General features: G+C 51.8%; 1 protein-coding gene across 1 annotated transcript in view; it reads left to right on the top strand.

The window, feature by feature from the left end:
* The first annotated feature begins 4,345 nt into the window (after nucleotides 1-4,345).
* osgn1 (oxidative stress induced growth inhibitor 1) overlaps nucleotides 4,346-25,623 on the top strand; it is a 78,374-nt gene continuing 57,096 nt past the window's right edge. The window contains exons 1-2 of the mRNA XM_041204806.1: nucleotides 4,346-4,375; nucleotides 5,058-5,190. The gene's annotated coding sequence lies outside the window, so the exon portion shown is untranslated. The remainder of the gene's footprint in view (nucleotides 4,376-5,057; nucleotides 5,191-25,623) is intronic.

Below are 25,623 nucleotides of genomic sequence, written 5' to 3'. Positions count from 1 at the left end.
GCCTTTGACAAGGTGCCGCATAGGAGGCTGCTCAGTAAGATAAGAGCCCATGGTGTTAGAGGCAAGGTACTAGCATGGATAGAAGATTGGCTGTCTGGCAGGGGGCAGAGAGTGGGGATAAGGGGGTCCTTCTCAGGATGGCGGCCGGTGACTAGTGGAGTTCCGCAGGGGTTAGTGTTGGGACCACAACTTTTCACTTTATACATTAATGATCTAGATGAAAGAACTGAGGGCATCCTGGCTAAGTTTGCAGATGATACAAAGATAGGTGGAGGGCCAGGTAGTATTGAGGAGGCGGGGAGGCTGCAGAAGGATTTGGACAGGTTAGGAGAATGGGCAAAGAAGTGGCAGATGGAATACAATGTGGGGAAGTGTGAGGTCATGCACTTTGGTAGGAAGAATAGAGGCATTGACGATTTTTTAAATGGGGAGAGAATTCAGAAATCTGGAGTGCAAAGGGACTTGGGAGTCCTAGTCCAGTATTCTCTTAAGGTTAACTTGCAGGTTGAGTCGGTAGTTAGGAAGGCAAATGCAATGTTGGCATTTATTTCGAGAGGACTAGAATATAAAAGCAGGGATGTGCTGCTGAGGCTTTATAAGGCTCTGGTCAGACCACATTTAGAATATTGTGAGCAATTTTGGGCCCCGTATCTCAGGAAGGATGTTCTGGCCCTGGAGAGGGTCCAGAGGAGGTTCACGAGAACGATCCCAGGAATGAAAGGCTTAACATATGAGGAACGTTTGAGGGCTCTGGGTCTATACTCGATGGAGTTTAGAAGGATGAGGGGGGATCTGATTGAAACTTACAGAATACTGAAAGGCCTGGATAGAGTGGACGTGGGGAAGATGTTTCCATTAGTAGGAGAGACTAGGACCCGAGGGCACAGCCTCAGAGTAAAGGGAAGACCTTTTAGAACAGGGATGAGGAGAAAATTCTTTAGCCATAGAGTGGTGAATCTATGGAATTCATTGCCACAGAAGGCTGTGGAGGCCAGGTCATTGAGTGTATTTAAGACCGAGATAGATAGGTTCTTGATTGGTAAGGGGATCAAATGTTACGGGGAGAAGGCGGGAAAATGGGGGTTGAGAAACTTATCAGCCATGATTGAATGGCAGAGCAGACTCGACGGGCCGAATGGCCTAATTTCTGCTCCTATGTCTTATGGTCTTATGGTCTCTCACTGAACGCAACAGCCTCATTAAAACCCTGGCTGCTCATAGCAAATACCCACATCCCAATCCTGAGCCTTAACATTTTGCACATTTGAGTGTCAACCTTAGCTCAGTTGGTGGCACTTACACCTGAGACAAGATTCTGGATTCAAGTCCCACTCCAGAGTTTGAACAAAGGAATCAAAGCTGACCCACCTGTGCAGTAAGGAGGAAGTGCTACACTGTTAGTGGTGCATCTTCCAGGTGAGATGTCATGCCACACCCCCCTACCTAAGCGGATATCAAAATATAGATGGAAATACTCAGCAGGTCTGACAGTATCTGCAGAGAGGAACACAGTTAACGTTTCGAGTCCGTATGACTCTTCAACAGAACTAAGGAAAAATAGAAAATAGGTAAAATATAAGCTGGTTTAAGGGGGTGGGGGTGGGACAGGAAGACATAGGTGGAGATAGACTAAAGATGTCACAGACAAAAGGACAAAGAGGTGTTGATTATCCAAGGAATGTGCTAGTTAAGGTTAGAAAGCAGGACAAGCAAGGTACAGATAGCCCTACTGGGGGTGGGTTGGGGTGAAGGGAAGGGATTGAAATAGGCTAAAAGGTAGAGATAAAACAATGGATGGAAATACATTTAAAAATAATGGAAATAGGTGGGAAAAGTCTATATAAATCATTGGGGAAAAAAGGGAGGGTCGGAAAGGGGGTGGGGATGGAGGAGAGAGTTCATGATCTAAAATTGTTGAACTCAATATTCAGTCCGGAAGGCTGTAAAGTGCCTAGTCGGAAGATGAGGTGCTGTTCCTCCAGTTTGTGTTGAGCTTCACTGGAACAATGCAGCAAGCCAAGGAAGGACATGTGGGTATGAGAGCAGGGTGAAGTGTTGAAATGGCAAGCGACAGGGAGGTCTGGGTTATGCTTGCGGACAGACCGAAGCTGTACCACAAAGCAGTCACCCAGTCTGCGTTTGGTCTCTCCAATGTAGAGGAAACCGCATTGGGAGCAGCGAATGCAGTAGACTAAATTGAGGGAAGTGCAAGTGAAATGCTGCTGCACTTGAAAGGAGTGTTTGGGCCCTTGGACGGTGAGGAGAGGGGAAGTAAAGGGGCAGGTGTTGCACCTTCTGCGGTTGCATGGGAAGGTGCCGTGGGAGGGGTTTGAGGTGTAGGGGGTGATGGAGGTGTGGACCAGGGTGTCCCAGAGGGAACGATCCCTATGGAATGCCACCAGAGGGGGTGAAGGGAAGATGTGTTTGGTGGTGGCATCATGCTGGAGTTGGCGGAAATGGCGGAGGATGATCCTTTGAATGCGGAGGCTGGTGGGGTGATAAGTGAGGACAAGGGGGACCCTATCATGTTTCTGGGAGGAAGGAGAAGGTGTGAGGGCGGATGCGCGGGAGATGGGCCGGACACGGTTGAGGGCCCTGTCAACGACTGTGGGTGGAAAACCTCGGTTGAGGAAGAAGGAGGACATGTCAGAGGAACTGTTTTTGAAGGTAGCATCATCGGAACAGATGCGACGGAGGCGAAGGAACTGAGAGAATGGGATGGAGTCCTTACAGGAACCGGGGTGTGAAGAGCTGTAGTCGAGGTAGCTGTGGGAGTCGGTAGGCTTGTAATGGATATTGGTGGACAGTCTATCACCAGAAATTGAGACAGAGAGGTCAAGGAAGGGAAGGGAAGTGTCAGAGATGGACCATGTGAAAATGATGGAGGGGTGGAAATTGGAAGCAAAATTAATAAATTTTTCCAGGTCCCAACGAGAACATGAAGCAGCACCGAAGTAATCATCGATGTACCAGAGAAAGAGTTGTGGAAGGGGGCCGGAGTAGGACTGGAACAAGGAATGTTCCACATACCCCATAAAGAGACAGGCATAGCTGGGGCCCATGCGGGTACCCATAGCCACACCTTTTATTTGGAGGAAGTGAGAGGAGTTGAAGGAGAAATTGTTCAGCGTGAGAACAAGTTCAGCCAGACGGAGGAGAGTAGTGGTGGATGGGGATTGTTCGGGCCTCTGTTCGAGGAAGAAGCTAAGGGCCCTCAGACCATCCTGGTGGGGGATGGAGGTGTAGAGGGATTGAACGTCCATGGTGAAGAGGAGGTGGTTGGGCCAGGGAACTGGAAATTGTTGATATGATGCAGGGTGTCACAGGAATCACGGATATAGGTGGGAAGGGACTGGACAAGGGGAGAGAGAAGGGAGTCAAGATAGCAAGATAGGGTCCCCCTTGTCCTCACTTATCACTCCACCAGCCTCCGCATTCAAAGGATCATCCTCCGCCATTTTCGCCAACTCCAGCATGATGCCACCACCAAACACATCTTCTCTTCACCACCCACCCCCCCCCAACCGGCGGCCCCTTTACTTCCTCTCTCCTCACCGTCCAAGGGCCCAAACACTCCTTTCAAGTGAAGCAGCTTTTCACTTGCACTTCCCTCAATTTGGTCTGCTGCATTCGCTGCTCCCAATGTGGTCTCCTCTACATTGGAGAGACCAAACGCAGACTCGGTGACCACTTTGCAGATCACCTTCGATCTGTCCGCAAGAATGACCCAAACCTCCCTGTCGCTTGCCATTTTAACACTCCACCCTGCTCTCATGCCCACATGTCTGTCCTTGGCCTGCTGCATTGTTCCAGTGAAGCCCAACACAAACTGGCGGAACAACACCTCATCTTCCGACTAGGCACTTTACAGCCTTCCGGACTGAATATTGAGTTCAACAATTTTGTTCAACAATTTGAACTCTCTCCTCCATCCCCACCCCCTTTCCGATCCTCCCTTTTTTTTTACCAATAATTTATATAGATTTTTCTTTTCCAACCTATTTCCATTATTTTTAAATGTATTTCCATCCGTTGTTTTATCTCTACCTTTTAGCCTATTTCGATTCCTTCACCCCACCCCACTAGGTCTATCTGTACCTTGCTCGTCCTGCTTTCTACCCTTAATTAGCACATTCCTTTAGGTAATATCACCACCTTCAACAACTCTTTGTCCTTTTGTCTGTGACATCTTTTGGTTATCTCCACCTATCACTGGCCCACTATCCAGCTCTACCTGTCCCACCACACCCCTTAAACCAGTTTATATTTCACCTCTTTTCTATTTTTACTTAGTTCTGTTGAAGAGTCATACGGACTCGAAACGTTAACTGTGTTTCTCTCCGCAGATGCTGCCAGACCTGCTGAGTTTTTCCAGGTATTTTTATTTTTGTTCTGATCTATTCCGGGTTTGATCCGGTGCAGATTGATCCTGGTCCATTCCGGGTTTGATCCGGTGCGGACTGATTCGGGTCCATTCCGGGTTTGATCCAGTGCGGACTAATCCCGGTCCATTCCGGGTTTGATCCGGTGCAGACTAATCCCCATCTATCCTGGGTTTGATCCGGTGCGGAACTGATCCCGGTCCATTCCGGGTTTGATCCGGTGCGGGACTGATCCCGGTCCATTCCGGGTTTGATCCGGTGCGGACTAATCCCGGTCTATCCCGGGTTTGATCCGGTGCGGGACTGATCCCGGTCCATTCCGGGTTTGATCCGGTGCGGAACTGATCCCGGTCCATTCCGGGTTTGATCCGGTGCGGAACTGATCCTGGTCCATTCCGGTTTTGATCCGGTGCGGAACTGATCCCGGTCCATTCCGGTTTTGATCCGGTGCGGAACTGATCCCGGTCTATCCTGGGTTTGATCCGGTGCGGGACTGATCCCGGTCTATCCCGGGTTTGATCCGGTGCGGGACTGATCCCGGTCTATCCCGGGTTTGATCCGGTGCGGGACTAATCCTGGTCTATTCCGGGTTTGATCCGGCGCGGGCCTGGTCCGGGTCTATTCCGGGTTTGTCGGCCCTGATCTCTGATTGGTTCTTCTCTCTATCCAATGAAGAAGCAGCGCCCTTAGGACCGCCCATTCCGGGGCGGAGACTCCGGGACCGGGACCGGGATCGGGACCAGACTCCGGGATCGGAATCAGGATCAGACTCCGGGATCGGGATCCGGCTCCGAGTCCCGAAGCCGCGGTGAGTTTGAAGCTTCTGTTTCGGACCCGGACCCGGAGGGAACCGGCCTCAGGAACCGGAGCCGCGGTTCACACGTGGGCCAGGCCACGGGACCCGTTCCGGTACTGACCACACACTGACCACTCACTCTGACCACACACTGACCACTCACTCTGACCACTCACTCTGACCACTCACTCCGACCACACACTGACCACTCACTCTGACCACTCTGACCACACACTGACCACTCACTCTGACCACACACTGACCACTCTGACCACTCACTGACCACTCACTCTGACCACACACTGACCACTCTGACCACACACTGACCACTCACTCTGACCACTCACTCTGACTACTCACTGACCACTCTGACCACACACTGACCACTCACTCTGACCACACACTGACCACTCACTCTGACCACACACTGACCACTCTGACCACACACTGACCACTCACTCTGACCACTCACTCTGACCACTCACTGACCACTCTGACCACACACTGACCACTCACTCTGACCACTCACTCTGACCACTCACTGACCACTCTGACCACACACTGACCACTCACTCTGACCACACACTGACCACTCACTCTGACCACTCACTCTGACCACTCACTCCGACCACACACTGACCACTCACTCTGACCACTCTGACCACACACTGACCACTCACTCTGACCACACACTGACCACTCACTCTGACCACTCACTCTGACCACACACTGACCACTCACTCTGACCACTCACTCTGACCACTCACTCCGACCACACACTGACCACTCACTCTGACCACTCACTCTGACCACACACTGACCACTCACTCTGACCACACACTGACCACTCACTCTGACCACTCACTCTGACCACTCACTCTGACCACACACTGACCACTCACTCTGACCACTCACTCTGACCACTCACTCCGACCACACACTGACCACTCACTCTGACCACTCACTCTGACCACACACTGACCACTCACTCTGACCACACACTGACCACTCACTCTGACCACTCACTCTGACCACTCACTGACCACTCTGACCACACACTGACCACTCACTCTGACCACACACTGACCACTCTGACCACTCACTGACCACTCACTCTGACCACACACTGACCACTCTGACCACACACTGACCACTCACTCTGACCACTCACTCTGACCACTCACTGACCACTCACTCTGACCACACACTGACCACTCTGACCACACACTGACCACTCACTCTGACCACTCACTCTGACCACTCACTGACCACTCACTCTGACCACACACTGACCACTCTGACCACACACTGACCACTCACTCTGACCACTCACTCTGACCACTCACTGACCACTCACTCTGACCACACACTGACCACTCTGACCACACACTGACCACTCACTCTGACCACTCACTCTGACCACTCACTGACCACTCTGACCACACACTGACCACTCACTCTGACCACACACTGACCACTCACTCTGACCACACACTGACCACTCACTCTGACCACTCACTCTGACCACACACTGACCACTCACTCTGACCACTCACACTGACCACTCACTCTGACCACTCACTCTGACCACACACTGACCACTCTGACCACACACTGACCACTCACTCTGACCACTCACTCTGACCACTCACTGACCACTCTGACCACACACTGACCACTCACTCTGACCACTCACTCTGACCACACACTGACCACTCACTCTGACCACACACTGACCACTCTGACCACACACTGACCACTCACTCTGACCACTCACTCTGACCACTCACTCTGACCACACACTGACCACTCACTCTGACCACTCACTCTGACCACTCACTGACCACTCACTCTGACCACTCACTCTGACCACACACTGACCACTCACTCTGACCACACACTGACCACTCACTCTGACCACTCACTCTGACCACTCACTCTGACCACACACTGACCACTCACTCTGACCACACACTGACCACTCACTCTGACCACTCACTCTGACCACACACTGACCACTCACTCTGACCACTCACTCTGACCACACACTGACCACTCACTCTGACCACTCACTGACCACTCACTCTGACCACTCACTCTGACCACTCACTCTGACCACACACTGACCACTCACTCTGACCACTCACTGACCACTCACTCTGACCACTCACTCTGACCACACACTGACCACTCACTCTGACCACACACTGACCACTCACTCTGACCACTCACTCTGACCACTCACTCTGACCACACACTGACCACTCACTCTGACCACTCTGACCACTCACTCTGACCACTCACTCTGACCATTCACTCCGACCACACACTGACCACTCACTCTGACCACACACTGACCACTCACTCTGACCACTCACTCTGACCACTCACTGACCACTCACTCTGACCACACACTGACCACTCACTCTGACCACTCACTGACCACTCACTCTGACCACACACTGACCTCTCACTGACCACTCACTCTGACCACTCACTGACCACTCACTGACCACTCACTCTGACCACTCACTGACCACTCACTCTGACCACTCACTCTGACCACACACTGACCACTCACTCTGACCACTCACTCTGACCACTCACTGACCACTCACTCTGAACACTCACTCTGACCACACACTGACCATTCACCCCGACCACACACAGACCATTCACTCTGACCACACACTGACCACTCACTAACACCACACACTGACCATTCACTCCGAACACACACTGACCACTCACTCTGACCACTCACTCCGACCACACACTGACCATTCATTCCAACCACACACTGACCACTCACTCTGACCATACACTGACCACTCACTCTGACCACTCACTCCGACCACTCACTGACCACTCACACTGACCACTCACTCTGACCACTCACTCTGACCACACACTGACCACTCACTCCGACCACACACTGACCACTCACACTGACCACTCACTCTGACCACTCACTCTGACCACACACTGACCACTCACACTGACCACTCACTCTGACCACTCACTCTGACCACACACTGACCACTCACTCTGACCACTCACTCCGACCACACACTGACCACTCACACTGACCACTCACTCTGACCACTCACTCTGACCACACACTGACCACTCACTGACCACTCACACTGACCACTCACTCTGACCACTCACTCTGACCACACACTGACCACTCACTGACCACTCACACTGACCACTCACTCTGACCACTCACTCTGACCACTCACTCCGACCACACACTGACCACTCACACTGACCACTCACTCTGACCACTCACTCCGACCACACACTGACCACTCACTCTGACCACTCACTCCGACCACACACTGACCATTCACTCCAACCACACACTGACCACTCACTCTGACCACACACTGACCACTCACTCTGACCACTCACTCTGACCACACACTGACCACTCACTCTGACCACTCACTCTGACCACACACTGACCACTCACTCTGACCACTCACTCTGACCACTCACTCCGACCACACACTGACCACTCACTCTGACCACTCACTCCGACCACACACTGAACATTCACTCCGACCACACACTGACCACTCACTCTGACCAAACACTGACCACTCACTCCGACCACACACTGACCACTCACTCCGACCACACACTGACCACTCACTCTGAACACTCACTCTGACCACACACTGACCATTCACTCCCACCACACACTGACCATTCACTCTGACAACACATTGACCATTCACTCTGACCACACACTGACCACTCACTCCGACCACACACTGACCACTCAATCCCACCACACACTGACCATTCACTCTGACCACACATTGACCACTCACTCAACCACACACTGACCATTCACTCTGACCACACACTGACCACTCACTCAACCACACACTGACCGTTCACCCTGACCACACACTGACCATTCACTCCCACCACACACTGACCACTCACTCCGACCACACACTGACCATTCACCTGACCACACACTGATCATTCACTCTGACCACACACTGACCACTCACTCCGACCACACACTGACCACTCACTCTGACCACACACTGACCACTCACTCTGACCACACACTGACCATTCACCCTGACCACACACTGACCATTCACCCTGACCATTCACTCCAACCACACACTGACCACTCACTCAACCACACACTGACCATTCACTCCCACCACACACTGACCATTCACTCTGACCACACCCTGACCACACACTGACCATTCACTCTGACCACACACTGACCATTCACTCCGACCACACACTGACCATTCACCCTGACCACACACTGACCATTCACTCCGACCACACACTGACCATTCATTCCACCACTCACTGACATTCACTCCGACCATAGACTGACCATTCACCCTGACAACACACTGACCATTCACCCTGACAACACACTGACCATTCACCCTAACCACACACTGACTGTTCACTCCGACCACACACTGACCATTCACCCTGACAACACACTGACCATTCACCCTGACCACACACTAACCATTCACCCTAACCACACACTGACTGTTCACTCCGACCACACACTGACCATTCACCCTGACCACACACTGACCGTTCACCCCGACCACACACTGACCATTCACCCTGACCACACACTAACCATTCACCCTAACCACACACTGACTGTTCACTCCGACCACACACTGACCATTCACCCTGACCACACACTCACCGTTCACCCCGACCACACACTGACCATTCACCCTGACCACACACTGACCATTCACCCTGACAACACACTGACCACTCACTCTGACCACACACAGACCACTCACTCAACCACACACTGATCATTCACTCTGACCACACACTGACCACTCACTCTGACCACACACTGACCACTCACTCAACCACACACTGACCGTTCACCCTGACCACACACTGACCATTCACTCCCACCACACACTGACCACTCACTCCGACCACACACTGACCACTCACTCTGACCACACACTGACCACTATACCGACCACACACTGACCACTCACTCAACCACACACTGACCGTTCACCCTGACCACACACTGACCATTCACTCCCACCACACACTGACCACTCACTCCGACCACACACTGACCATTCACCTGACCACACACTGATCATTCACTCTGACCACACACTGACCACTCACTCCAACCACACACTGACCACTCACTCTGACCACACACTGACCACTCACTCTGACCACACACTGACCACTCACTCTGACCACTCACTCTGACCACACACTGACCACTCACTCTGACCACTCACTCTGACCACACACTGACCACTCACTCTGACCACTCACTGACCACTCACTCTGACCACTCACTCTGACCACTCACTCTGACCACTCACTGACCACTCACTCTGACCACTCACTCTGACCACACACTGACCACTCACTCTGACCACACACTGACCACTCACTCTGACCACTCACTCTGACCACTCACTCTGACCACACACTGACCACTCACTCTGACCACTCTGACCACTCACTCTGACCACTCACTCTGACCATTCACTCCGACCACACACTGACCACTCACTCTGACCACACACTGACCACTCACTCTGACCACTCACTCTGACCACTCACTGACCACTCACTCTGACCACACACTGACCACTCACTCTGACCACTCACTGACCACTCACTCTGACCACACACTGACCTCTCACTGACCACTCACTCTGACCACTCACTGACCACTCACTGACCACTCACTCTGACCACTCACTGACCACTCACTCTGACCACTCACTCTGACCACACACTGACCACTCACTCTGACCACTCACTCTGACCACTCACTGACCACTCACTCTGAACACTCACTCTGACCACACACTGACCATTCACCCCGACCACACACTGACCATTCACTCTGACCACACACTGACCACTCACTAACACCACACACTGACCATTCACTCCGAACACACACTGACCACTCACTCTGACCACTCACTCCGACCACACACTGACCATTCATTCCAACCACACACTGACCACTCACTCTGACCATACACTGACCACTCACTCTGACCACTCACTCCGACCACTCACTGACCACTCACACTGACCACTCACTCTGACCACTCACTCTGACCACGCACTGACCACTCACTCCGACCACACACTGACCACTCACACTGACCACTCACTCTGACCACTCACTCTGACCACACACTGACCACTCACACTGACCACTCACTCTGACCACTCACTCTGACCACACACTGACCACTCACTCTGACCACTCACTCTGACCACACACTGACCACTCACTCTGACCACTCACTGACCACTCACTTTGACCACTCACTCCGACCACACACTGACCACTCACACTGACCACTCACTCTGACCACTCACTCTGACCACACACTGACCACTCACTGACCACTCACACTGACCACTCACTCTGACCACTCACTCTGACCACACACTGACCACTCACTCTGACCACTCACTCTGACCACTCACTCCGACCACACACTGACCACTCACACTGACCACTCACACTGACCACTCACTCTGACCACTCACTCCGACCACACACTGACCACTCACTCTGACCACTCACTCCGACCACACACTGACCATTCACTCCAACCACACACTGACCACTCACTCTGACCACACACTGACCACTCACTCTGACCACTCACTCTGACCACACACTGACCACTCACTCTGACCACTCACTCTGACCACACACTGACCACTCACTCTGACCACTCACTCTGACCACTCACTCCGACCACACACTGACCACTCACTCTGACCACTCACTCCGACCACACACTGAACATTCACTCCGACCACACACTGACCACTCACTCTGACCAAACACTGACCACTCACTCCGACCACACACTGACCACTCACTCCGACCACACACTGACCACTCACTCTGAACACTCACTCTGACCACACACTGACCATTCACTCCCACCACACACTGACCATTCACTCTGACAACACATTGACCATTCACTCTGACCACACACTGACCACTCACTCCGACCACACACTGACCACTCATTCCCACCACACACTGACCATTCACTCTGACCACACATTGACCACTCACTCAACCACACACTGACCATTCACTCTGACCACACACTGACCACTCACTCAACCACACACTGACCGTTCACCCTGACCACACACTGACCATTCACTCCCACCACACACTGACCACTCACTCCGACCACACACTGACCATTCACCTGACCACACACTGATCATTCACTCTGACCACACACTGACCACTCACTCCAACCACACACTGACCACTCACTCTGACCACACACTGACCACTCACTCTGACCACACACTGACCATTCACCCTGACCACACACTGACCATTCACCCTGACCATTCACTCCAACCACACACTGACCACTCACTCAACCACACACTGACCATTCACTCCCACCACACACTGACCATTCACTCTGACCACACACTGACCATTCACTCCCACCACACACTGACCATTCACCCTGACCACACACTGACCATTCACTCCGACCACACACTGACCATTCACCCTGACCACACACTGACCATTCACTCCGACCACACACTGACCATTCATTCCACCACTCACTGACATTCACTCCGACCATAGACTGACCATTCACCCTGACAACACACTGACCATTCACCCTGACAACACACTGACCATTCACCCTAACCACACACTGACTGTTCACTCCGACCACACACTGACCATTCACCCTGACAACACACTGACCATTCACCCTGACCACACACTAACCATTCACCCTAACCACACACTGACTGTTCACTCCGACCACACACTGACCATTCACCCTGACCACACACTGACCGTTCACCCCGACCACACACTGACCATTCACCCTGACCACACACTAACCATTCACCCTAACCACACACTGACTGTTCACTCCGACCACACACTGACCATTCACCCTGACCACACACTCACCGTTCACCCCGACCACACACTGACCATTCACCCTGACCACACACTGACCATTCACCCTGACAACACACTGACCACTCACTCTGACCACACACAGACCACTCACTCAACCACACACTGACCATTCACTCTGACCACACACTGACCACTCACTCTGACCACACACTGACCACTCACTCAACCACACACTGACCGTTCACCCTGACCACACACTGACCATTCACTCCCACCACACACTGACCACTCACTCCGACCACACACTGACCGCTCACTCTGACCACACACTGACCACTATACCGACCACACACTGACCACTCACTCAACCACACACTGACCGTTCACCCTGACCACACACTGACCATTCACTCCCACCACACACTGACCACTCACTCCGACCACACACTGACCATTCACCTGACCACACACTGATCATTCACTCTGACCACACACTGACCACTCACTCCAACCACACACTGACCACTCACTCTGACCACACACTGACCACTCACTCTGACCACACACTGACCATTCACCCTGACCACACACTGACCATTCACCCTGACCATTCACTCCAACCACACACTGACCACTCACTCAACCACACACTGACCATTCACTCCCACCACACACTGACCATTCACTCTGACCACACACTGACCATTCACTCCCACCACACACTGACCATTCACCCTGACCACACACTGACCATTCACTCCGACCACACACTGACCATTCATTCCACCACTCACTGACATTCACTCCGACCATAGACTGACCATTCACCCTGACAACACACTGACCATTCACCCTGACAACACACTGACCATTCACCCTAACCACACACTGACTGTTCACTCCGACCACACACTGACCATTCACCCTGACAACACACTGACCATTCACCCTGACCACACACTAACCATTCACCCTAACCACACACTGACTGTTCACTCCGACCACACACTGACCATTCACCCTGACCACACACTGACCGTTCACTCCAACCACACACTGACCATTCACCCTGACCACACACTGACCGTTCACCCCGACCACACACTGACCATTCACCCTGACCACACACTGACCATTCACCCTGACAACACACTGACCACTCACTCTGACCACACACAGACCACTCACTCAACCACACACTGACCATTCACTCTGACCACACACTGACCACTCACTCTGACCACACACTGACCACTCACTCAACCACACACTGACCGTTCACCCTGACCACACACTGACCATTCACTCCCACCACACACTGACCACTCACTCCGACCACACACTGACCACTCACTCTGACCACACACTGACCACTATACCGACCACACACTGACCACTCACTCCGATCACACACTGACCAATCACTCTGACCACACACTGACCGCTCACTCTGACCACACACAGACCACTCACTCCCACCACACACTGACCCCTTCACTCCGACCATACACCACTCACTCTGACCACACACTGACCACTCACTCCCACCACACACTGACCATTCATTCTGACAACACATTCACCATTCACTCTGACCACACACTGACCACTCACTTCGACCACACACTGACCACTCATTCCCACCACACACTGACCATTCACTCTGACCACACACTGACTACTCACTCAACCACACACTGACCATTCACTCTGACCACACACTGACCATTCATCCTGACCACACACTGACCATTCACTCCAACCACACACTGACCATTCACCCTGACCACACACTAACCATTCACCCTAACCACACACTGACTGTTCACTCTGACCAAACACTGACCATTCACCCTGACCACATACTGACCGTTCACTCCAACCACACACTGACCATTCACCCTGACAACACACTGACCGTTCACCCCGACCACACACTGACCATTCACCCTGACCACACACTGACCATTCATTCCACCACTCACTGACCATTCACTCTGACCACACACTGACCATTCACCCTGACCACACACTGACCATTCACTCCGACCACACACTGACCATTCACCCTGACCACACCTTGACCATTCACTCCAACCACACACTGATCATTCATCCTGACCACACACTGACCATTCACTCCGATCACACACTGACCATTCGCTCTGACCACACACTGACCATTCACATGACCACACACTGACCATTCACCCTGACCACACACTGACCGTTCACTCCGACCACACACTGACCATTCACCCTGACCACATACTGACCGTTCACTCCAACCACACACTGACCATTCACCCTGACAACACACTGACCATTCACTCTGACCACACACTGACCATTCACCCTAACCACACACTGACCGTTCATTCCACCACTCATTGACCATTCACTCCAACCACTCACTGACCATTCACCCTGACCACACACTGACCATTCACCCTGATCACACACTGACCATTCACCCTGACCACACACTGACTGTTCACTCCGACCACACACTGACCATTTACCCTGACCGCACACTGACCGTTCACTCCAAACACACACTGACCATTCACCCTGACCACATGCTGACCGTTCACTCCAGCCACACACTGACCATTCACCCTGACAACACACTGACCATTTACCCTGACCACACACTGACCATTTACCCTGAACACCCACTGACCATTCATTCCACCACTCACAGGACCATTCACTCCACCAACTCACTGACCATTCACCCTGACCACACACTGACCACTCACTCTGACCACACACTGACCATTCACTCTGACCACACACTGACCACTCACTGACCATCCACTGACACTGACCAGTCTCTGTGACCCTTCCCAAGGCTGAGAGGAGATTTGATAGCGGTGTTTAAAATCATGAGGGTCTCATGACAGAGTGACAGAGTGGAGAGGAAGGAACTGTTCCCATTGGTGGAAGGATCGGGAGGAAGAGGGCACCAAATTAAAATAAGTGGCAAGAGAAGCAAAAGCATGAGGAGAAAAAGATGTTTCACACAGCGAGTGGTTAGGATCTGGAATGCACTGTCTGAGAGTGTGGGAGAGACAGGGTCAATCGAGTGGTTAGGATCTGGAATGCACTGTCTGAGAGTGTGGGAGAGACAGGGTCAATCGAGTGGTTAGGATCTGGAATGCACTGTCTGAGAGTGTGGGAGAGACAGGGTCAATCGAGTGGTTAGGATCTGGAATGCACTGTCTGAGAGTGTGGGAGAGACAGGGTCAATCGAGTGGTTAGGATCTGGAATGCACTGTCTGAGAGTGTGGGAGAGACAGGGTCAATCGAGTGGTTAGGATCTGGAATGCACTGTCTGAGAGTGTGGGAGAGACAGGATCAATCAAGTGGTTAGGATCTGGAATGCACTGTCTGGGAGTGTGGGAGAGACAGGGTCAATCGAGTGGTTTGGGTTTGGAATGCACTGTCTGAGAGTGTGGGAGAGACAGGGTCAATCGAGTGGTTTGGGTTTGGAATGCACTGTCTGAGAGTGTGGGAGAGACAGGGTCAATCGAGTGGTTTGGGTTTGGAATGCACTGTCTGAGAGTGTGGGAGAGACAGGGTCAATCGAGTGGTTGGGATCTGGAATGCACAGCCTGAGAGTGAGGTGGAGACAGGGTCAATCGAGTGGTTTGGGTTTGGAATGCACTGTCTGAGAGTGTGGGAGAGACAGGGTCAATCGAGTGGTTGGGATCTGGAATGCACAGCCTGAGAGTGAGGTGGAGACAGGGTCAATCAAGTGGTTAGGATCTGGAATGCACTGTCTGAGAGCGTGGGAGAGACAGGGTCAATCGAGTGGTTAGGATCTGGAACGTACTGTCTGAGAGTGTGGTGGAGACAGGGTCAATCGAGTGGTTAGGATCTGGAATGCACTGTCTGAGAGTGTGGGAGAGACAGGGTCAATCGAGTGGTTAGGATCTGGAATGCACTGTCTGAGAGTGTGGGAGAGACAGGGTCAATCGAGTGGTTAGGATCTGGAACGTACTGTCTGAGAGTGTGGTGGAGACAGGGTCAATCGAGTGGTTAGGATCTGGAATGCACTGAGAGTGTGGGAGAGACAGGGTTAATCGAGTGGTTGGGATCTGGAATGCACTGTCTGAGAGTGTGGGAGAGACAGGGTCAATTGAGTGGTTAGGATCTGGAATGCACTGTCTGAGAGTGTGGGAGAGACAGGGTCAATCGAGTGGTTAGGATCTGGAATGCACTGTCTGAGAGTGTGGGAGAGACAGGGTCAATTGAGTGGTTAGGATCTGGAATGCACTGTCTGGGAGTGTGGGAGAGACAGGGTCAATCGAGTGGTTTGGGTTTGGAATGCACTGTCTGAGAGTGTGGGAGAGACAGGGTCAATCGAGTGGTTTGGGTTTGGAATGCACTGTCTGAGAGTGTGGGAGAGACAGGGTCAATCGAGTGGTTAGGATCTGGAATGCACAGCCTGAGAGTGAGGTGGAGACAGGGTCAATCGAGTGGTTAGGATCTGGAATGCACTGTCTGAGAGTGTGGGAGAGACAGGGTCAATCGAGTGGTTAAGATCTGGAACGTACTGTCTGAGAGTGTGGGGTAGACAGGATCAATCGAGTGGTTAGGATCTGGAATGCACTGTCTGAGATTGTGGGGGAGACAAGATCAATCGAGTGGTTAGGATCTGGAATGCATTGCCTGAGAGGCTGGGTGAGACTGGGTCTATCGAATGGTTAGGATCTGGAATGCACTGTCTGAGAGTGTGGGAGAGACAGGATCAATCGAGTGGTTAGGATCTGGAATGCATTGCCTGAGAGGCTGGGTGAGACTGGGTCTATCGAATGGTTAGGATCTGGAATGCACTGTCTGAGAGTGTGGGAGAGACAGGATCAATCGAGTGGTTAGGATCTGGAATACAGTGTCTGAGAGTGTGGGAGAGACAGGGTCAATCGAGTGGTTAGGATCTGGAATGCACTGTCTGAGAGTGTGGGGTAGACAGGATCAATCGAGTGGTTAGGATCTGGAATGCACTGTCTGAGGCTGGGTGAGACTGGGTCTATTGAGGCATTCAAAAGGGAATTTAATGATTATCTAAAAAGGTAGAATTTGCAGGGTTACTGGAAGCAGTTGTGAGTGTGGCACTAAATCAATTCCTCATTTGGAGAGCTAGTGCACTCACGATGGGCCAAACGACCTCCTGCATTGTAACAATTCTGTGATTTACCGTCTCTGTCCTTTCGCACTAATACTGTCCCTTGATTCTGTATTTTACCCTTCACTGTGTCTCTGACCCTCCATCTGTTCACTTGTCACTCTCTTACTCTGACCGGGAACTCTCTGACTCTGACCCGTCACTCCCTGACTCTGACCCGTCACGCCCTGACTCTGACCTGTCACTCTGTGTCACTGACCCGTCACTCTCTGACTCTGACCCATCACTCTGTGTCACTGACCCGTCACTCTCTGACTCTGACCCGTCACTCCCTGACTCTGACCCGTCACTCTCTGACTCTGACCCGTCACTCCCTGACTCTGACCCGTCACTCCCTGACTCTGACCCGTCACCCACTGACTCTGACCCGTCACTCTCTGACACTGACCCGTCACTCCCTGACTCTGACCCATCACTCCCTGACTCTGACCCGTCACTCTCTGACTCTGACCCGTCACTCTCTGACTCTGACCCGTCACTCCTGATTCTGACCCGTCACTCTCTGACTCTGACCCGTCACCATCTGACTCTGACCCATCACTCCTGATTCTGACCCGTCACTCCTGATTCTGACCCATCACTCCCTGACTCTGACCCGTCACTCCTGATTCTGACCCGTCACTCCCTGACTCTGACCCGTCACTCCCTGACTCTGACCCGTCACTCTCTGACTCTGACCCGTCACTCCCTGACTCTGACCCGTCACCCCCTGACTCTGACCCGTCACTCCCTGACTCTGACCCGTCACTCCCTGACTCTGACCCGTCACCCCCTGACTCTGACCCGTCACTCTCTGACTCTGACCCGTCACCCCCTGACTCTGACCCGTCACTCCCTGACTCTGACCCGTCACTCCCTGACTCTGACCCATCACTCCCTGACTCTGACCCGTCACTCTCTGACTCTGACCCGTCACTCCTGATTCTGACCCGTCACTCCCTGACTCTGACCCGTCACCATCTGACTCTGACCCGTCACCATCTGACTCTGACCCGTCACTCTCTGACTCTGACCCGTCACGCCCTGACTCTGACCCTTCACCATCTGACTCTGACCCGTCACTCCTGATTCTGACCCGTCACTCCTGATTCTGACCCGTCACTCCCTGACTCTGACCCGTCACTCCCTGACTCTGACCCGTCACTCCTGATTCTGACCCGTCACTCCCTGACTCTGACCCGTCACTCCTGATTCTGACCCGTCACTCCCGACTCTGACCCGTCACCCCCGACTCTGACCCGTCACTCCCTGACTCTGACCCGTCACTCTCTGACTCTAACCCGTCACTCTCTGACTCTGTCCCGTCACCCCCTGACTCTGACCCGTCACTCCCTGACTCTGACCCGTCACCCCCTGACTCTGACCCGTCACTCTCTGACTCTGACCCGTCACGCCCTGACTCTGACCCGTCACTCTCTGACTCTGACCCGTCACTCCCTGACTCTGACCCGTCACTCCTGATTCTGACCCGTCACTTCCTGACTCTGACCCGTCACTCTCTGACTCTGACCCGTCACTCTCTGACTCTGACCCGTCACCCCCTGACTCTGACCCGTCACTCCCTGACTCTGACCCGTCACCCTCTGACTCTGACCCGTCACCCCCTGACTCTGACCCGTCACTCCCTGACTCTGACCCGTCACTCCCTGACTCTGACCCGTCACTCTCTGATTCTGACCCGTCACTCTCTGATTCCGACCCGTCACTCTCTGACTCTGACCCATCACTCCTGACTCTGACCCGTCACTCCCTGACTCTGACCCATCACTCCTGATTCTGACCCGTCACTCTCTGACTCTGACCCATCACTCCTGATTCTGACCCGTCACTCTCTGATTCTGACCCGTCACTCTCTGATTCCGACCCGTCACTCTCTGACTCTGACCCATCACTCCTGACTCTGACCCGTCACTCTGTGTCACTGACCCACCACTCCCTGACTGACCCGTCACTCTGTGTCACTGACCCGGCACTCCCTGACTGACCCATCACTCTGTGTCACTGACCCGGCACTCCCTGACTGACCCATCACTCTGTCCCTGCTGCTTCTGACTGTCATTCTGTTCCTGACTGTGAACCCCCGAGATTTACAGTTTGTTAAAATGTTTCTGAATGTTACATAAAATGTATCCAAATATAGAATAAACTGCAACAGGAACAAAGAGAAGGTGCAAGTGACAGGAAAGATAACCAGGAATAAACAGCAGCATTGATGGAGGGATTCAGCTGCCTTTCATACCCAATCCTAATGGACCACAATCTGTTTCCAACATTTTCCATACACCGAGCAATGTAATTGCACCTTTTTTGGTTCCTTAGCTCTAGCCAAATAGATACTGCCCTTGACCCCTCTGGGAAGGTCCTCTTTTTCCAGCACTGCAATGGTCTCCTTAATCAATACTCACATCCCTCACCCTTTTCTTCCTTCCCTATCGTTTCTGAATACTTTGTATCCAGGAATATTTAACACCCAGTCCTGGCCTTTGAGCCAGGTCTCTGTTATAGCCACAACATCATAATTCCACATGGCAGTCTGTGCCTGTAACTCACCAGTCTTATTTACCACGCTCCGTGTATGGTTACTTGCACAGTAACCGTGATTTCGGATGTATTACTGTCTCCTCTACTCTGACCTCACCTATTAACTTATTATTCCCCACTCTAGTCCTATCTACCTCTTCAAGTATTTTGTGCCCCTTATTATTATCTCCAGGTTCCCACACCCCTGCTGAGTTAGTTTAAACCCTCCCAACAGCACCAGCAAAACCCCTGCAAGGAACTCAGTCCTGGCTCTGTTCAGGTACAACCTGTCCGACTTGTACAGGTGCCATCTCCCCCAGAGCCAGTCCCAGTGTCCCGGGAATCTAAAGCCCTCCCTCCTGCTCCATCTTTCCACACATTCGTCTCTCTTATTCTCCTATTCCTGTCCTCGTGTGTGTGTGGCACTGGGAGTAATGTGGAGATTACTGCTTTGGAGGTCCTGCTTGCTAATTTGCTACCTAGCTCCCTGAGCTCAGACTGTAGGATGGGGGTTGTGTGTTCATTCCTGTAACTTGTGTAATAGCTGGTGTTAATGACAATTACCTTGATGCTCACTTTATGTAATTGTATCAAATCAGTCACATTCTAATATTGTGCAGTAGTGAAACTGGGCGGGAGAATGACCTTTCAGAAAAGGCAATTAAGTCAATTTTGCCACTGCTGCAGAAGCTTCCAGTAATTCAGATCCCATCAATTAAGTTTAAAAAAAGCCCACCAATTACAGGAAAAGGAATTGAATCCAACTGTAGCGTCTGCAGTCAGTGTACCTGAGAAACACTGAAATTACTCACTGAATGTGAGTGCAAGAGAAACTAAAATATCACAATTATTGAGGTAAATTCACACAATTTACAACTTTTTGGTTTGTACACCAGGTGCTTTGGCATTTAGTAATTCTGTAATTCCAGGCACCGGAACCAGTTCATTATTATTTTAGGAAAGCTGAGGCCTGGATTTTACCCCTGGCGGGCGGGTGTGATCAGCAGGGCCGGGATTGGACTGCCCTGCCCCCAGCCCGCTATCCGGCCAATTAAAGCCCTCCCAGTGTGAAACGCGGCTTCCCAGTGGTCGGGAAGAGCCGGGCGGGGGTGGGGGCCTGTTGGGCGCTGGGTCTACTGGCGAGGCAGTGAGCTGTTCAGAAACAGGCACAGGCAGCACCCTGAAGGCTGCCAGTGAGCGTTCCTGCAGAGCGAAGCTACGGCCCCAGCAATGAATGGGCACCCCAGGCCGGAGGGCAGGTCGGGTGGGCGCTCAGCCACCCCGGCTTTCAGACGAGTGCCTCCCGGTCCTCCTGGAGGAGGGGGCTGCCAGAAGGGACACCCTTGCCCCCAGGGATGGAAGGGGGAGGCCACTGCGCCTGACAAAAAGAGCTGGGGAGGCGGTGGCGGCCAAGATCAGCAGCTACAACATTGTTGCAGCGCGCATGGGTCCAGTACTGGAAAAGGTTCAGCGACCCTGCTGCGCTCAGGAAGGGTGAGCACCGGGTTGGCATGGGTCAGTGTGGTGAAGTGTTAGGCTGAGGCCATCCCTCTGTGGAGCTCAGGGGCGTTTGAGTCTGAGCGCCAACTGTCAGTGACGCCGGAGCTGGCCAAGGGGGTGAGCTCTGGCTGCTGGGACTGAGTGTCTTGCGGCTCGGGGGCCACCACTCGGATGTGCCCTGTGAGGTGTTTCTCAGGCGGGGTTAGCCAGGCTGCAATGGGGCTGCAGAGTGAGCAGCTGTCTCCAATGCTGCTGCCGGCGAGGGGGGAGCACCGAGATGTAGCTCTCGCAGATGTAAGTTAAAGGCACCGTGAGCACAAGAGGGACAGTTCACGGGTGATTTTCTGTACTGTAATGTTTTGTTTATGTTTACTGGTGTGAATATGAACACAAGAGATGTAAACTTTAATGCACAGGCACTGAGTGGACTTTGGGTTCACGTGACAGGGGCGTTTCAGACACCCGGGATGGAGGCAGCAGCCCTGGTGTGTGGTTGAAGCTGATCTTTGGCAGCCTCGCTGAAGGAGCGTTGGATCGAGGTGCCCCTGGTGTCCCTGCCTCCCTGCAGGTTACTGAGGTCTGGCTGCACGCCCTCAGCGTTCTCCTAGCACCTGCTCCTCTTCTGATTCACTTCTGGATTCATCCTCTGTGGCCTGTGGAGCTGCATCAAGATCCTCTTCCTCCAGTGGGTCCCCCCTTGCCAGTGTCAGATTGTGGAGAGTGCAGCCTGCAACCACTGTCAGTGACACCCACTCTGAAATGCATCAGTGCAAATTCACTTCAGGCACTCTGAGTGAGCCCCACATGCTCATCATTCTCTGAGTGAAGAAGTTTCTCCTGAATTCCAAATTCGATTTATGAGTGACTAACTTATATTTATGGATCCAGGCTCTGGTCTTGTTCACAAATGGAAACATCATCTCTCCGACTAAGTTAAAGACTTCTATCAAGTCAGTCCTCAACCTTCTCTCTTCTAGAGAAAAGAACCCCAGCCTATTCAATCTTTCCTGATAAGGATAACCTCTCATTTCTGGTATCATTCTAGTAAATCATTTTTGTATCTTCCTCAGTGTCTTTATCTTTTTTATAGCAGAGACCAGAGCTGTTCACAGTAAATTCATGCGGTTTATTTCCACTGCATCTATCTTCCTGAGCAGCATTTTAAATATAACCTCATTATACCTTCATCTTTACCACATAGTTTCTAGTTATTATCACAGCCAGTTTGTCACATTATTAACTTGTATGTCACCAATCATAATTACAGTTCCAAGTTTCATTCTCTCTCTCTGTCTCCATCTGTCTCTCTCTCTCTCTCTGACTCTCTGTCTCTCTCTCTCTCCCTGTCTCTTTCTCTCTCTGTCCACTTCTGTCTTTTTGTTTCTGCCTGTTTCTCTCTCTCTCCCTGTCTCTTTCTCTCTCTGTCTCTCTCTCCAGCTGTCTCTCTTTATGTGTGTGTCTTTCTCTCTCCTCTCTCTTTCTTTCTCTCTCTGTCTCTATTCCTCTGGCTCTGTCTCTCTCTCTCTTTCTGTCTCCCTCTCTCTCTCTCTCTCTCTCTCTCTCTGTCTCTCTCTCTCTCTCCTTGTCTCTCTCTCTCTCTGCATTTCTCTCTTTCTCCACGTTCTTACCTCCGGGTATGTTTTGTTGTATAGTCTGCAGAACACCAATCCTTATTTCTCATTGTTTTATACAGATGTAACCCCTTTTCCCAAAGGCTTTGACAGGTGCCAATCTATAAAGCTACCGGAATTCATTCCCCTCAGCTCCCTTACTGAGATGTTTTGTTTTCGCATGTAATCCATAATGATCAATTCCAGCATGTGAGGCATTCAGTCTCTCCCATTATTGTCTTGTGCACAAGTGCTGTTAGGGAGAGTTCCAGGATTTTGACCCAGTGACAGTGAAGGAACGGCGATATATTTCCAAGTCGGGATGATGAGTGACTTGGAGGGGAACTTGCAGGTGGTGGTGTTCCCATCTATCTGCTGCCCTTGTCCTTCCAGATGGTAGTGGTCGTGGGTTTGGAAGGTGCTGTCTAAGGAACCTTGGTGAATTCCTGCAGTGCATCTTGTAGAAGGTACACACTGCTGCTACTGTGTGTCGGTGGTGGAGGGAGTGAATGTTTGTGGATGTGGTGCCAATCAAGTGGACTGCTTTGTCCTAGACGGTGTCAAACTTCTTGAGTGTTGTGGGAGCTGCACTCATCCAGGCAAGTGGGGAGTATTCCATCACATTCCTGACTTGTGTGAACCAGTTTTGCTGAATTGGTTGTCCTGTAGACTGGAGGTAACTCAATGTAGGGCAGAGATTAACTGATAACTTTCGTTTATATTACACCTTTAACGTAGATGCCCACAGCCACCTCACGGGAGTGAACATAATTCAAATATTTCAAACATTGGTCTGAATACTGAACCAATGAGGGGAGAGGAGACTGAAAGCTGGGGACAGGAAACAGGTTGTGAAAGTGTCGAGAGAAATTGAGACAGAGCAGTTTCGAAAGTCAAGATCTGAACCGGCCATGAGGAGGATGGAGTGTCGGCATCAGTGGATGGTGTTCATACTGTGATTGTGACAATTCATGATGGGCCTTCACTGCAGGCCTTCAGCACCAGGCCTGAGAGAGTTTTCACTTTGTTAATGTTGGTGATTCCCAGTTATTCTAAATACTGAAAGCTCAATGTCAGGTCTTTGGTTTTAACTGAAGAACTGACACACACATAGAAGCAACTGCATTTGACCAGTGCGGCTTTGAGATAGCCGCTTCATAGGCATGAATGTTAATGTGAGAGTTGAGAGTTGGAGCAGCCTTGTGTGAGGGTGTCTGTGGACTTTGATGTGCTAAATATAAGATAACAGGATGTTAACGCCGAGATTCAAATCACTCATTGAGGGGAAGAATTCTACAAGTTGGACGTAGCACAAGTCTTGCAGTATTTTCTCGAATGTTTGTGGTTTGTGTTTTAACAGTGGATTTCATCCAGGATGTTGACCAGTTTTGGATTTGTCTCAATACAGCAAATGGCTGACCTGTTAATCCATTCACATTGACTCACATCTAAAGATATCTGCTTCATGAGAACATTGTCTGGTCAGTCACATGAGCTTGTGTTAGGACAGCACTCTGGCCTTGCTAATGTAAGCCCCCGAGAGTGCTGAGAGCTCCATACTTGTCTGCTTCCAGGAAACTGCATGAATCCCAGAGGCAACTGGAGCACGGATTTACACAACTAGAGAGTGGTGCCACTCAGCACGTATGTTTCTT

This window comes from Carcharodon carcharias, chromosome 14, assembly GCF_017639515.1.
Source record: "Carcharodon carcharias isolate sCarCar2 chromosome 14, sCarCar2.pri, whole genome shotgun sequence".
In the NCBI taxonomy this organism is placed as follows: Eukaryota; Metazoa; Chordata; class Chondrichthyes; order Lamniformes; family Lamnidae; genus Carcharodon; species Carcharodon carcharias.
Note: the sequence above shows the minus strand (reverse complement) of the source record. Positions and strands in the feature narration are given on the sequence as shown.